The sequence below is a fragment of the Centrocercus urophasianus genome, unplaced genomic scaffold (genome assembly GCF_019232065.1).
Source record: "Centrocercus urophasianus isolate 14NV4802_14NV808 unplaced genomic scaffold, USGS_Curo_1.0 seq_2, whole genome shotgun sequence".
Lineage (NCBI taxonomy): Eukaryota > Metazoa > Chordata > Aves > Galliformes > Phasianidae > Centrocercus > Centrocercus urophasianus.
The window spans coordinates 14412020-14427482 of NW_024884755.1; the positions used below are offsets into that span (position 1 = coordinate 14412020).

General features: G+C 43.2%; 1 protein-coding gene across 3 annotated transcripts in view; it reads left to right on the forward strand.

Moving 5' to 3' along the window:
* ATP2C2 (ATPase secretory pathway Ca2+ transporting 2) overlaps positions 1–15463 on the forward strand; it is a 95533-nt gene that overhangs the window by 61327 nt on the left and 18743 nt on the right. The gene's annotated exons all lie outside the window — the stretch shown is intronic.

Consider the following 15463-nt stretch of genomic DNA (forward strand, 5'->3'; position numbering starts at 1 on the left):
CACCTTTCATTACCAGCAGGGTGATGGGGCTGTGATTGCTGGTGCAGGAAAACCACCCTCCCCAAAGCCTCTGACCATCACCATGTGAGGCCTTCCACGGGACTGGGGAGCTCTGGATGTTCTGCCCCAGCCTTACCTCGCCAGGATCCTGCTCTCCCTGGTAACCACCCAGCCTTCCCTGGTGCAGCCCTTTGTGACTGCTAGTGCTGCTATGCTGGGAATAAACGTCACATGAGGGAATAAATCAGAGCTGGGAGCATTTGAAGCCCAGAAAAATGCCCAGTTTACCAGTTAACACAGTACCCCTCACAAAGATCTTGGCTTGTTTTATTACATGGGATGCCAGTTGGATGAAAATATTTCTTTTTGGATAGTAGTAATAGAAGAGTAGGAGGACATGAGGTCATAGAAAGCTAAAATCTTTGCGAGAGCCAAGAGCTGGTGTGAATGCAGCCCTTTCTTTCAAGATCTTCAGCCATTCTCTGCATGCTTAGAAACACTTTCTCAAGAACTGGTTTTGAAGTGCTTCAGCACAAGAAAACCATTCCTCCTTCTGTCTGCTGAATACTGATTTACTGCTGGCAAGTTAGGGATTGAAAACAGTCCTCGTGGTCTCCTTTCACTGGGGTGTTTTTTCTTGTCCTTCCTCAGCTCTACTCCAGCTTTGATCCTATACAAGACTTGCCCTTTCTGTGGTGCTGCTCGGGCAGAAGAATGTCCCAAAGGCATTTTGTACACTGTTAATTAAGCAGTGTTAAGCAATGACAAGTGTATGTAAACATGGTCAGCATTATATTTGCTGCAGTATCCTACATAGCGATGTCAACACTGGCACCAGTCACAGCATGGATGGCTTTATATCCAGCTGGCTTGGGCAACAAAGCCATGTACCAGAGTGGCTTTGAAACCCCAATTTCCAAAGTGGGATAAAGCTCTTGGACAAAGTTTTCCATCCCTTGGTAAAGTTTTAGTAGGTCAGCTCTCAAATGTCAGGGTGCTGTTCAACTGTGAGACCTGCTTTAAGCTAGTGCCCATGTATGCTGGGTATTTTGCTCTTGCTCCAAACTCCTTTGCAATTAACTGTATCTTGAGAAGAAAAATATTTTTTTCTTCCACTGCTCCCTGAGGTTTATCTGTCTAAAAGCTCTCTCTGTTGCTCTGGGACACATCAGGATCATTTTAGGATCAGTTCCACACAGAGTGGCCTATCCTTCATCGAGGAAATCTCCACATGTTGCCTCGAGCCTGTACCCATTTATCACCTTTGCCAATACAGACGTAAGGGAAGTCTAGACTCATATGCAAACTGGCAATAATTTCTGAGCCAAGCTGTTTTATGTTGAAATGATGGCTCGTTAGGTTAAATTGCACCTTTAATGACATCTTTCAATCTATTTTGTTGTTTTCAGAGAATTAATTATGGAGACATTCCTGGTTTCTGGCATCATCTGATCTTGTCCATTGCTTGAATTATGGGATTATAGATGAACCTTTTGCATCCATAAAGAAATTAGTTTTCAGTGGTTCTCTTAGAGGTGAGCATTACAGAGCACAGGACTTCCCCAGTGCATACACTGCACGCAGCTTGGAAAGGTTTGGAAAATGTTGTGTCTGTGTAATAACTAGGCCATAAAGCATTTAGTGATTCACTCTAAAACAAAGTCTGCTTCACTCCTGGACCCCCATAAATCTCTGGATACTTACATGAACAGCTTTCTTTTTACTTATGATCGGAGTGGTGGTTTAGAATAGGGCAGGCTGAGAGGCAGAGAATTTGAGAATGCCCAGATCTGCTGTACAGACAATAAAAGTGATGTACTGTGAGATGCAGGGACTTAAATCTGTTTTTATGTGAGATGCTGAAATGGTTCTAAAAAGCTGTCATTACCAGTTTGTCTGACCTAGAACTAAAGGCGTGTTCAAAAATGAATCAAACCATCCTGAGCTTTGGGGGAATAACAGATGAAGTGTTGCATGGTTCACATGCTATTTGTTTCCCAGATATTGAATAAATGAAGGGTTGAATGAGGAGCAAATAATAAAAGAAAGCACAGGCACCCATCTAGCACATAATATCCAATGCTTTTGATAGCATCATTATAACTGTAATGTTATAGTTTTCTATCCTGATGTTTGTGGTATTGATATGAAATCATACGTGAGTTTTTCAGATACCACAGCATTTTTTTAGGCCTTTTATACATGAGATTAAACAGAATGACCCCTACAACGATTGCAGTCTTTGTAAGCATGCACTGCACACACAGCTATGGGAAAGGTGTCACATAATCTTTATTTTTTCTTTCTCTGAGTGAATTCCCTTGGTTATACAAAGTTTTTGGACCCAAGAAGTGAAGTCTGGGAGCTCTTTCCAGTTCTGAGTGGTCCCATACTGGAACAAATGTTACCATCTGCAGCAAGGTTCTCCAGAAGTCTTGTCAAAGAGGCTGCTGCCATCCCAACACAGGGCCAGGAGCTCACATTGAGGATTTCATTGGGGTCTCTCCCTCACCTTTGGCATGACACACTTTTATACCCATGAGCACGAGTAATTGATGTAATTAATTGTAGCCATGGTAAATATACTTCCGTAATTAATATCTGCATGTGTAATCTGGAAGGGATCAACACAAAGGCAGAATTATATCCACTAGTGTTTAAAGCTCTTTTTGGCAGTTATACGTTCTGCATGTAGATATTCAAAGTTGAAAGCAAGGCTCAGCCTGGTCTGCTCAGGCTGAGGCTTTGATTTTTCCTTGCTTCCAAACACAATTACAAGAGCATCTGTGGTAACTGCATAGAAATTGTTTTGATTCAGAACTTCCTCTTCTTGGCATAAGTTAGAGCCCTGCTCTGACTTAATGACTGCAACCACAGCAGAAGCTCCTTAAGCCAGCAGAGTACTGGACAGAACACAATTCAGTTCTGTCCTCCCTCCTTGCATCTGTCACTGTTACCACAGCCTCCCCTGGAGTCTTTGGAACACTGTAGAAAAAAATACCCTTTCTCCTTTAGACTTTCCATTTTGTCTAATATATTTTTTCTTCTATTTCTCCCAATTTCCACTCAGTCTTGTTTCCTCTTTTCCTTCCTCATTTCATTTAAAGTCCATCTTATATTGAGTAAAGAACCAACCTCTGTACCAGGCAATTTAGTTTTAAAAGAGATAACGCCTATTCTTTTTCTTCTAGTAGCAGTCTCTTTCATGTAGGCAAAGACTTTCTGTATTGTATTCCGTAATTAACTTGCCTCTGAGTCAACCAGTGCACTCTACTAATGCAAATCATTTCCTAAGATCATTTATTGTTTGAAAGAAAATTCAATTGTAATCAAAGTAAGATTAAAAAGTAACTCAGCTGGTTTAGTGGTTCACAAAATTTGGCAATGGAGAATTTGCTAAGAATGGCAACACTCATTTTCTTATAATCTGAACTTGCTTGAAATTCAAAATGAAAATTGTACTTGCTTGAATCTGCAGCACAAAGTAGAAAAGAAAGTCCTATTAGAATAAATCAGGGTGGAGTGTGTGGAAAGTTCCACTCCTGCAGAGTGGCCCCAACCACAAAGCACTGTGCAGGGCTTCAGGTCCCAGACGTTACCCGTGGGCATTTAGAAGCAGAAATTGCTATGTAAACCAAATGAAAGATTTCACTGCATCTCAGAGGGGTGCTTTGCACTTCCTGTAGTTATATAGCAGTTATATATAGCAGTTACATATGTGAGTAGTAGTTACAAGCCACATTATATTCTCTCTTCCAAAATATTTTCTTTCTACAGCAGAATAGATGGTGGGACTTTCAGTCTGTATAGAAAAGGAATGTGAGGGAGAGACAGGTAGGAATGGCTTTGACCCAGCTCAGGCTGCTTTTCCACTGGCTGGAAGGACACCTGTGCTACGTCACGTTGGTGTTTCCTAATGCCTGAACACTGCAAACGTAGGAGCTGTAAATTACAGTAGGTGGGCATAAATGCTGCAGTGGCTGTGTCAGAAGAAAGGCTGGCTGGGAACATGTTTATGCCCAGGATCCCCATGAGTCTGCTCCCACCCCTTTCCTACATGCAGAGTGAAATGGGCTCATCATCACTCCAGGAGTGAGTATTCTTCTCCTTGACTATTCAGAACAGAAATTTAAGCCTCATTGAACCCAGCCCACATATTCCTACAGGAAGTTCATGTTTCAGAAATCAAGTGTTTTCTTCCAAGAAAGAGTATTGACTTCAGTGTGGCCAAGATTCCACTTCTATGTTGCCTTTAAATCTTTGGCACTTGGCTGTGGCTCATTTCCCTTGCAAATCCCTGAGGTCAGGATTCAGCAGTACGATAAATCCAGCTTAAGGGCTCCTTGTCTCAGATCAGAAGAGTCATGCCACTCAGCACTGATGCAAAGTAAGCAAACCTGCCTGTTTAGAAGTATTAAAAAGTAATTTTTACACTGGACCAGAAGCCTCACTTGTAGGTGAAGCATCTCCTGCTACTGCTGCTCTAACTCCTTCACTCCATCAGAAATTGTCCTTCTAGGCTATGGGAAAGTAGCATTCTGCACTCCAGCTAATTCAACAGAAATACAGTCACGTGCCAGTGCCTGATCCATATCAAATGTGTAATCCTGGCAGATCAGCAGTGCAGAGCTCTGGTATTAACAATCACAGAAGCAGGATGTTGGGCCAGAAGCATGGGAAGATGCTTGAGAAAAGAACCAGTGCTTTCTGGGAGGATGTCCAGGTAGTTAATTCTGCAGGTCCTTTCAGCAGGGAACTGAGCAAAGCTGCTCAGGCAAATCCCTGTAAGGAATTCTTCTTTAAGTTCTGGAAAGATTGAGGACTCTAAGGAGATACTACCAAACAAGAAAGCAGCTGTGAACCATCAGCTTAGTAGCTGTAATGGAGAACTATTCATCTTCACTCCATCACGTGAAGATATTTCCTAAGATGGCCCCATCCCAACATTTGCTGGTAGCATAAAAATCTACACAAATGGCTGAAGCAGCCAGGACTGGAATAATTTAAGTGCTTTCTCACAGCAAGAAGATTAGCAAATTGAAGTGGTTGATGTAATGAACTCATTCCTTTGAATAATAGCATCTGATTTTAAGGAAATTAATTATATTTCCATGTAAAGCACATAGCTGTTCCAAACTGGTTTCCTAATGAGAACAAGAGTGTACGCCTGATTGCAAATTTTCTTGATTTTTTCTGGATATTTTTGTGGCCCAAAACAGTCCGTGCTTTTTCTTTCCAGTAGTTGAGTAAGAAAGCTTTTCTCTGAGACATGTTTTATAAGTTTTATTGCCCATTTCACTGTGTGACACAGGTGCCTCACTAACCAGGGACATTTCTCCGTGGGCCTCAGACTGTGCTGCTAAATCCTCGTGATGATAGAAATAATAATAACCATGAATCTCACATCACATCCGCAATAGCCAGGACGATTTTGCAGCTCTCTCATGGAATCACTGGAAACAAGGGAGAGGTTTCCCAGGGAAATAATTTCAGAGGGAGCCCAGGGCTGTACGGGCAGTTTGTTCTAGTGCTCCTGCAGATGGAGAGTTAACATGGGCATTTGTGGGGTTTGCAAAGCTGGAGGGAGGCAGAAGAAAGATTGCTCAGAACTAAAATATGCTCAGGTGTGTACAGTGATCACAATTAAGATTTGTTTCTTTGTTATGGAAATGACTGCTGCGTATAGGCAATATGACTGGGTGGAACTATTCATAGAATCATAGAATGGCCTGGGGTGAAGAGGACCTCAAAGATCATCTAGTTTCAATCCCTGTGCTGTGGTCAGGGTCACTAACCACCAGACCAGGCTGCCCAGAGCCATATGAAATGTTCTGCTGGTGAAGGTTCTAAGCAGAAGTGAAGCTCTGTTGTGCTCAGCCTTGGGTAAATACATAATGGGATGCAGCCCCTCTTCTGAAGAAATTCCATTATAAAAACACAAGACTTAGGGAGGATGGGGAGCAGCAGAGGCAAAGAGAGGAAAAGCAGCGTGCCCCAGGTTAGGCAATAGTTGAACATCAGAAGTAAGAATAAAACTGAAGCCTGCTTCTTCCCACACTGCTGTGATGGGATCTCACTCCCTCTTTGACTCGTTGTGAAATAAATCATTGCTTGCAAAAATGAGTCCTGCTACTCACATACATAGCTGCAAATCAATCCCATGGCAAAGGTTCTCGGTCATTTCTGAGCTGTGGTTTTCCTATTAGAAGTGTGGTCCCTGAATAGTGAATTTAAGCCCACAATTGCTTTTCTTATTAGTGCATCATGGATCCCTTAGAAGTAGTCCATGGAATCCTCATTGTCTGCAAATTACGGTGTGAAAGCCTGTGTCTTATAAGGCTCTTTATTCAGTCTTGGTCTTCAGTAATTGTTGGCTATTTACTCTAAATACTAACAGCTGCAGAAATTCTGAGCCACCCCATTTCTTGTCATCGTCTTTTAACTACATTAAATGGAATAATTGTAATTTTAATGGTGAGTGAAAACTGTGAAAGTGAATTAAAATGGACTATGCAGGGTTCCTACAACAGCTCGGGAATGTAGAATCAGAACTGCGTCCAAGTTGGTTCTAATTCCTTTGAAACCCAACGCCACATAGATACACTATTATCAACAGATTTGGGGATTTCCAGACAAGTCTCTGTTCAATAGGAAAAACGTTTACAATTGCACCCAGGAATCAATATTTTAGAAATCTCCATGGAGATAATTGCCATGGCAATCCAACAATGCCTAGCATGTGAAACACATTCATATTAGTACCATTAATATGTCCCAAATGCCTTTTTCTCCATTGTTCTAGAAAAAGAAAAAATATCATATGCTGGATTAAATTTCCAATTACAAGCAGGGTGTTCAGATGTTGACAGATGTTTTTTTCCTGTCAGAGAGAAATATAATCCAGAATAGAAAAGCTGAACTGATAAAAATTGAGGCATTTTCAAGAATAGAACACAGTGTGAGTGGATGAATTTTCCTATGGGATATAAGTTCCCTGGAACATGCTGATTCTGCAAAACCAATCCCCCACCACCCTGCATTGTGTCAATTCCACTTAGCATTGAAGAAAACAAAACAAAGAATAAGTGGAATGGTTTGCATTTATTTGATTTCTTATTTATTTCTTGAAGAAACAACAATAATAGAAATGTCAGTGGAAAGACACAATTTCACATCTTGTTATACGTGTACTCTTTTGGGATCCAGCACTGTGGGGCATCGTTTAGTGGGCATGGTGGTGATGGGTTGATGGTTGGACTGGACCTTGGTGGTCTTCTCCTTATGGTCTCTATGATTCTGTGAACAACCTGAACTCTTGAATCAGATGGGCAGGTTGTATTACAGTCAAACCCAGTCAAGGGATAATTATTTTTGGACTGATTGAGAATAGATGAGCAGAGGGGATTTTTTGTTAAACTAGTGCAGACAAAGCAGGTTCTTCTGTTACCTTCAAGGAATGCAGGAAAGCAGATGTAATAGCTGAAGCTTAAGCCCCAGTTCTTTTTGTGGCCCTTTAGCAGACAAAATACGTTGAAACTACCCACATGGTGGGGTCAGTAGCAAGGATGTGGAACAGAATAATGAAAGTCAGGCTCCCCAGATGAGTCTCAGTGATTGCCATCATCATATATCACACACCACAGCTGCACCTTTGTCGGTTGTGTTTTGGGCAGACAGTCTGGAGCCCTACATCCTTCAGTAATGAGAAAGGGACTGTGATGATCAGAAGAGGTTTTTTGAACTTCTCTGATGCTGTTTCTTTTGGAAAGGACCACGGAATATTGCTTTATTTCCATGTTTGTAGAAATATTTTATCTTAAAGAGACTCATGAAATGGCCTCCTAGTGGGATTCATAGTCAGAGTTGGGCTATCTGAGCACTCCAGAGTGCTGAAATAGAAGAAAGAGCTTCAATGAGGGAGAAAATGCATGCCTGTTAATAAATGTTAATATTAATTTTCCTTGAGTGTTGGACACACTGACAATTGTGGCTGGTGAATTAGTTTTCTCACTGGCAATCTTCTCATTAACTCTAAGTAGTCTCCCCATGCATCTGTTTCTCAGGGCGTCCTGGACATTTTCTCTGTGATGCCATCATCTACTCGATCACCTGCGGTGATGCCTTTTGGGGTCAGTTGTTTTTTCTGAGCACTGTCATTCCTTTGTCAGGCTGGCTCACATTGCTGTGCCTTCTACTGAAAATACCTATCATGGTGGGAGCATCATGGACCCACAGAAAAGTAGTTCTCCCACCAAGGAATCTGTGATCCAGTCCACATCTAGCAGCTCGACCCTTGCTCTGCTCTATCTGCCCTAATCTGAACCGTGTAATCTAAGATGGAAAATGAGACAGGAGATAAGGAGGTTCAGGAATTCTGTATTCTTCTCCTTTATCACTGAATAGCAAAGAAGTATGGAGAACTTGGTCAGGGGCAACCCTGCCCATGGAAGAGGGGTTGGATCTCAGTGATCTTTAAGGTCTCTTCCAACTTAAGCCATTCTGTGATTCTGTGATACTGGTCTCCTTTAAAGCCTTTCTCAAAGGCATTGCAAAGATCTGTGAAGGAAGAAAATAATCATTTAATCACTTGTATATTCCTAAGTTAGCCTAAAAAAGCCTGCCTCTGTGTGTGGGATACTTTTCAAAGAGCAGCATCAAGCAGTTGGTTACAGCTGCTGAGGAAATCACATCAGTGGGGACAGATCACTGCTGGCATTAAGCTGCTCCTTGAGTCAGTGTGAAGCCATAGCACTGCAAGGAAAGTCCAATGTGCAGCCACATGGCAGCTATGAAGCTGTCAAACTCAGAGCGTGGCAATCCATCCCTTTTGCTGATTGTTTCTTCCTGAGCTCATCAAGTAGAACATCTTGACTTGCTGATCGTGCTGAGAAACACCATTTAAATTTAATAGACACCCAGCGTGATGCCCAACCTCCAACCCTCTCTTTGTAGCACTCTCTGCTTGAAAACTAGTTCAGGACACCTGGCCCCGTGCTCTAGATTCATCTGCTCTTGTTTTTAGCTGGCATAGAAAGGAAGCTCTGAGCATCACAAATGTGTGCTTAATGCACTGAGTGGTTGATTTATAATGGCAAAAGCAAATGTGCCTTCTGGTGTGAGCCCAGGTAGAGGAGAGGTAGCATTACTTCTGAATCAAATTATCCTTCCTTTTCATACTTAATAAAGAACACAGTCTTGCTAGAGGCTGAAAAGCATTGGCTTCATTTACAGACACACTGTGTCTGCCTGCCCATTACAGAGAGCTCTCACGTCTGATCATATAAATATTGATGGTAAAAAGCCTATGGATTGCAGCTGAGCTGGAGCCAGTAGGTGCTGATCTTACTTGGGCAGGTTTCTTTAACAGATGCAGTTCAGTAATAATTCACATCGTTGAATCTAACATAAAACTGTGAATGCACAATAAAAAAAAATCACAGCTCTGAGTCCGTTTTGCTCTTTTCCACTTAATCCAAAGGAACAGAAAGTAGGACCAGGTGACCTGCAACAAAAGGTTATTTTTGTTTCTTCCGTACTCCATTGCTGAAATGAAGAACATTATCTTTAGCTCTGAAAGGGTAAGAAGTAGCACAGAAACCTGATCACTGTTTGTAAGACGTTTTCTTTGGTGATGCTCTTATAACACATATAAATGATAATATATATCATTTGTAACTGTTGGAACATTGTCTGGATCGGAAATCCTGGTGAAGTGGAAAAGCTTCTTGTTCTGTCAAAGAGAATTGCAAGGCACCATCTCAGTGCTGGGGTAACAAACAGCTTGTATCTATCAGATGACAGAGGGATAGGAGGCACTGTATGAAGAAATTGTGGAAATGTGTTAGATTCTGCTTGCAATAACCTAACGATGTCTGGCCCCAAGGAGGCTGCAGTAAGTGACAGGTCTCCACTGCTCTCTACTTCTGTTCTTGGAAAATCTGAGAGCTCCCTGGGTGGATCTGAGGGCTCTCAGCTCTCCCAGGTCTTTCCAGGTCTTCCTGAGCCCAGTTCATACACCAGTTCACAGCCAAGCTGCTGAATCTGAAGCTCTCAGGTTCTTTCTGAACTGGTCAGTGGCCTCTGAATGGGTCAGAATGTAAACTGCAGATGTGTCCTTACTCATGTCTTGAAATAAGAGTGGGAAGTAAAGTCTAGCTGTGGATTCAAATATCAAACTTCAGGCTGTGATGTATACTCTCTGTCATGCTTATAACATGAAAAGTACTCTGTTTAATAAGAAAATGGACTCTGTTCCCATTCCATATCCCCGATTCAACCTAAGCAACATTTCCCTCACAAAGAACCTTTCAAAAGGAAAGAATTTCAAAAATGACTGCTATGAATGGTCCGAGAACCTACATTGTAGAGAAGTGCCCAAATGATCTACCATCATTGCACATTTGTTTGTTAGCTTGGATTTCTTGGTCCAGTGATGGGTCAACTTTCACACACACACAAAAAGATCTTTTGTTGTCCTAAGTATGTGTGAGTCTTATGGAATCCTTTCGGAAAAGAAATGGCTTTAGTTTCAAAGTGTAAGATGCCAGGATCGGTGGCTTTGAAAACATCTTTGCCTCTGACATGCTTTTCATTAGGAAGATGCATTCCCAACCTAAAATTAGTGCCAGTTTTCAGGAAGAACTGAAGTGTGTTCTTGCCTCGACATCTGTTGGTATAAATAATGTAGTAAAATGTGAATTTGGGAGAATGTTTGTGAATATCTGAGAAGATGAATCATTACTGGGTAGTAATTTTGTCAACCTTCTTATAAATGCAGAGCTGTACTCAGTTCAAATACCAGTGCTCTTCACATGGGAACGTTGCTGGATCACAGCTGCAGGTCAGTTTTACAAGTTGCAAACAGATATAAGAGAGAAATTGCAGACTGGCATGGAAGTGTGTCAGCAGGGAGCAACCTTGGGACTGGTTAAGCTTGGAAAGGAAGTTTGAAGTCAGAGCTGTTTTGTTGTTGTGGTTTGTATGACCAGTAAAGCTAAATTCTGAGAGAACTTTGGCCTGTGTGGGGTGTTTGTGAGCTGGCGAATGCAGAACATGAACTTTCTTCACTCACCAGATTTTAAAACTCACCAGAAAAATACCCTTGCAGAATGGAAGGTTGTAAGCAGAGCATCATTAGGATATCAGGGACAGCTGCATTAATGGAACATCAGTTGATTGGCAATTGCCCTAACTGGACTCTTCAAACTTTAAGTTCTAATCACTGTCATTTGTCACAGTGCTCTGCAAGCTGATTGGGGGCAGCTCTTGGCAGTGCCTCCCACCCCTTGTTTTAATCTGCCCTGGTGTTTCTATTGGAGCTTTTCCCCAGCACATCATTCAGACTCTTACATTTTGGTCCAACATGCACCAAAACCAAACTTTCCAAACCATTGTTTCTTGTCTGGTTTGGATTTAAGAAGATGAACTCGTGCTGGTTGAATTCCACTTCATCTCTTATATTCTTTTCCCATTGGGACGCATCAGCTTTTCTGGCTGCTCTGAAAGTAGCATTTGGCAAAAGTCATAAACCCTTCTTCAGACAACTTAATCTATTAAAATGGCACTGAAAGGGAAAAAGAGCACTGTTGCTAACAAAGGCTAGTGTATCTTTATCTGATCCCAGGAAAGCATCTTTTCTCTCCACCCCCCAGCACCAGGAAGCGTGGGCCACACTTCATAGTTTGCTGCCCCATCACAGTGGGTTTTGTTAACTGGACAAAACTGTTAGCTGAATCTCCTCCGTGTCCCATTTTCATGGTTCTTTTGGAATACACAATCTCACTGGTCCCAATGAAATCACCAGCTGGGGCAAAAATGTGCTCAATTTATGACTCACTCCTCTGTGCACTCGTGTAATAATCCTCAGATAAACTGATCAAGAGATTGTGCTGCTTAAAGACAGTGTTTATCTTTCCAAGCACTTAAGGCATTAAGTATCAGTACGAGAGGAAAATGAAATGTTGGCTGAGAGTGTTCAGAAACAAACACGAGCTGGAGCCTTAAGAGGTTTGGGGCAGCAGAGGCCAGCTAGCAGATTTATTGTTTCATCTGACAGGTTGTCACTTGTAAAAAAGCAAGATGAGGGTAATGCATTTTCTTGTGCTTTGAATGTAAGGTGTGCTACTCTGTACGGTCGCGACTGAGATTCTCTATCAGATCACTCCACACCTGCATCCATTTTATCCCAGCAGCAATGCAATTCCAGAGGTGTAAGGATTCTCCATTAGGTTTGCCTCAGTGTCTCAGAAAGATGGCACAGCTAGATGCAAGATGCTTCCTGCCAAACTGAGAGCTGAAAGGAAAAGGAAGTGCTTACTTGTGGCTTCGTGTGTTTTTTGTGGCTATTTGGGATGTTTTCCATCAGCCATGTGATTCCATTAAACTGTAAAAATGTCACAGTGCTGTAGAAAAGTCAAAACAGTTCCACATAAAATATGATATCTGACGACACCCAGCACAAGGCCATTGGAAACAGCGGCTTTGGGGGCACTGCAGGGAATGATGATGCATCATCCAAACAATCTGAAGCCATTCCTTTACAAAATCGCTTTTAATGTGCAAAAGAGTACAGTGCTTCTCTCAGTCTCTACCTTTGCTGCAGACACCCCTGAGACCTGCTGGATTTCTGACATCTTCCCATGGAAAGCAACGTCAGAATTAACTTCAGTGGGACGAGTTCCAACCCTTATTGTTTTTAAAGCACGCTGCTAATATACTGACTGGAGCCTTGCCCTGGCTGCAATAAAACCTTGCTGAAATTACCGAAGGGTTCAGCTGCTGCCTCAGACAGCTGCCTGGCTGTAATTTGCCAATAGGATGTATCACATCCTGATTACAGTTTCTGCTGAGTGATAAGCCAAAATTACAAGGCAGAAATGTGGCTAATCACGGTAGAGGAGATCAGTCTATTCATCCACTGCCCGCATTTAATATTTGCAGAACAGATGCTGTTTGTTCCCCTTCAGCTGTATTTACATGGAAACACGGTTTCATTCTGGAGATGTCTTAAGGTTAATGAAAAACCTTATTGGACATTTTGATGGTGGAGGGAGGAAAGATGAAATATCTGGGAAGATTTCATTTCCCAGCACAGACAGACTCACACAAATCCATTGGTCCTCGTGAGCAAAGTGAGCTACTCCAGACCAGAAACAGATGTGGGGAAAGCTGGAGAGGTTCTGTTTTTAGCATATGGATTGCCAGCAGAGGTGCAAATCACACTAGCAAAGACCATACCCTATAGGGACTAAGGCCCCCATGACTTGTGAATGGTCTTTTATTGCATTTATTCCTACCAAGTTCATCATGCTGTAATTAAAACACCTCTTTCTGTGTTTTTCCTCACTTGCCCATAGCCTTAGTTTAGGACTGTGTTAGCACCTTGCCCCCATTGTATGCCAACAAGTGTGACATTTTGGGGTGGAGGGGATGTAATTTAGTAGCTCAATAGAGAGCAGTTATATTGCTCTTCCACAAGCCCATGGCTGCAACCTGGGGAAATCAGGGAGATCTCCTGGCTGCTCCCAGCCCTGTGCTCAGGGACAGTGGTGTGCCAGCAGTAAGCAGAACCACAGCCACCTTGTCACACCTGGAGCACAGCTCCTGGACTGACAGCCACTGAACAATGTGGCCCTCTGTGCTGTGTGTTGTAACACACAAAACGTCTCACAGTTCCTCTTCACCTGTCTGCAGCCCCTCCAGGGATGCTAAAGAACCATGAGGGCTCAAACCGGAGAGATTAGCTCACCCCAGGAGGCCGTAGAGCGGAGCCTGATTAACATCAGCCAGTAATCTGGCATAATGCTCTCTATAGGACAGCACTATAAAAACCAAGGCAGAGCACGCCAGCCATTTCCACAAGCCAGTTTCCATGGGGTTGCCTGATTCTGCTGTTCTCTGTCCCAACCCCCCTACTCCTCGGGGGCAGAATTTGCCCTCCAGTGTGCTGCAGCCACTCTGATTGACAGCAGCCCTGCTTGTCCCCCATGCTCAAACCACAATATTCCCCTTTTTTCTATCCATTGGCCTCCACGGCCCCCTAACCTCCTCTGGGGGCCAATCATTGACCCCCATCCCCTCCCATTATCTGCCCATACTGCATAAAAACCTCCCACCAGGACCTGCTGAAATAGTTATCTACTTCTGTGTTCATCAAGAAGATGCTGGAGGATGTTGTGCTCAGCTCACTGCTAAAAGTGAGTGCTGCCTGGCATCCATTACCTGGGGGGAGGAATAGAAAATCCTTTGGCGATGCCAAATCTAAAGCAGCCTGTGCTGTCTCCGGCTGCTCCCCTCCAGGCACAGCCCCAGCTGCTGCCAGAGGCACCCCTGGCCCCAAGCCCTGGCATATGGCACATATGGCACTGCAGGCTCCTGGAACGTGGCCCCAAAGCCTTTGTGCAGCAGAGGGTCTTTAAAACCCAATGGAGAGGCTGCTAAGGCAAAAACAGGTTGCAAATGCTAACTGGAGGCAAAGCAGGGCACTTTACCTTAAAAATGAAAAGGCAAATCCATGTCTCATAACTTCCAGGATGCAGTGTTATCAGCACAGTTCTGATAAGGGCTGTGAATTCTTTCTTGCATTCTTAATTATTAACAGGGAAGGATGATGCGTGCAGGCACTGTGGGGAAGGTGCTTTTGTAGCCAAGAAGAGCAGAGCCCAGAGGTAGGTTTCAGCCTGCAGAGGAGGCTGAGTTCCCCAGGCCCATCACCCTGTGCTCGCTGAGCTGCTCCCATTGCAGGCTTGGGAAGGGTTTGACTTCCTACCAATAATCACTCTCTTGAGGAAAATAAAAATTTTTTTAGTATTGGCAAAGTATCAGCAGCATTTTATAAGCAAAGCCATTTAATGTCTGTAGTTTAGATTGCTCTTAGAGAAATCACTCACACAGAGGGAGGGGAATAGCAGATTCTTGAATGAAATTTTGTCCCAGGTACTGCAAAGCAGCCACCTGGGGGGCATGCTCACGTGCTCTGAGCAGAGCTGGGGCTGGGCATGTGCCCACAGCATTCTTAGTGACACAGCTAATGTTGCACTTGACTGCAGGTTCGACAAGTGTGGCCGTGATTCTCTTGGCTGCCACTGTGCTGCTGTTCTTCAGAGCATTTGCAGGATGGTGTGGTTGGGGACCCACCCGAGAAGACGAAATTGAGGCTGAAAACAACAGTAAAATGACTAGTTGTTTGTTATCAGTGTCACTCACTGGGCTTGTTTTTTCCATAAGGATTTGTCCTGGTGTCCTACCACAGATGAGTAGCTCCTTGTCTTCCTCATTTTTCTCTGAAGTATCCTATATTCTTTATGCAATTGCTGAGCTCACAGTGTGATCTCCATCTTCCTGTGGTCACAGTGTGACCATGTGCATGAGAACACCCCAGGGACAATCCAGAGAGCAATGTGGGATTTGTGAGCTTGACTGACTGAGGTAAATGGGATGGTTATCATGCAGGAATGCTCTGAAC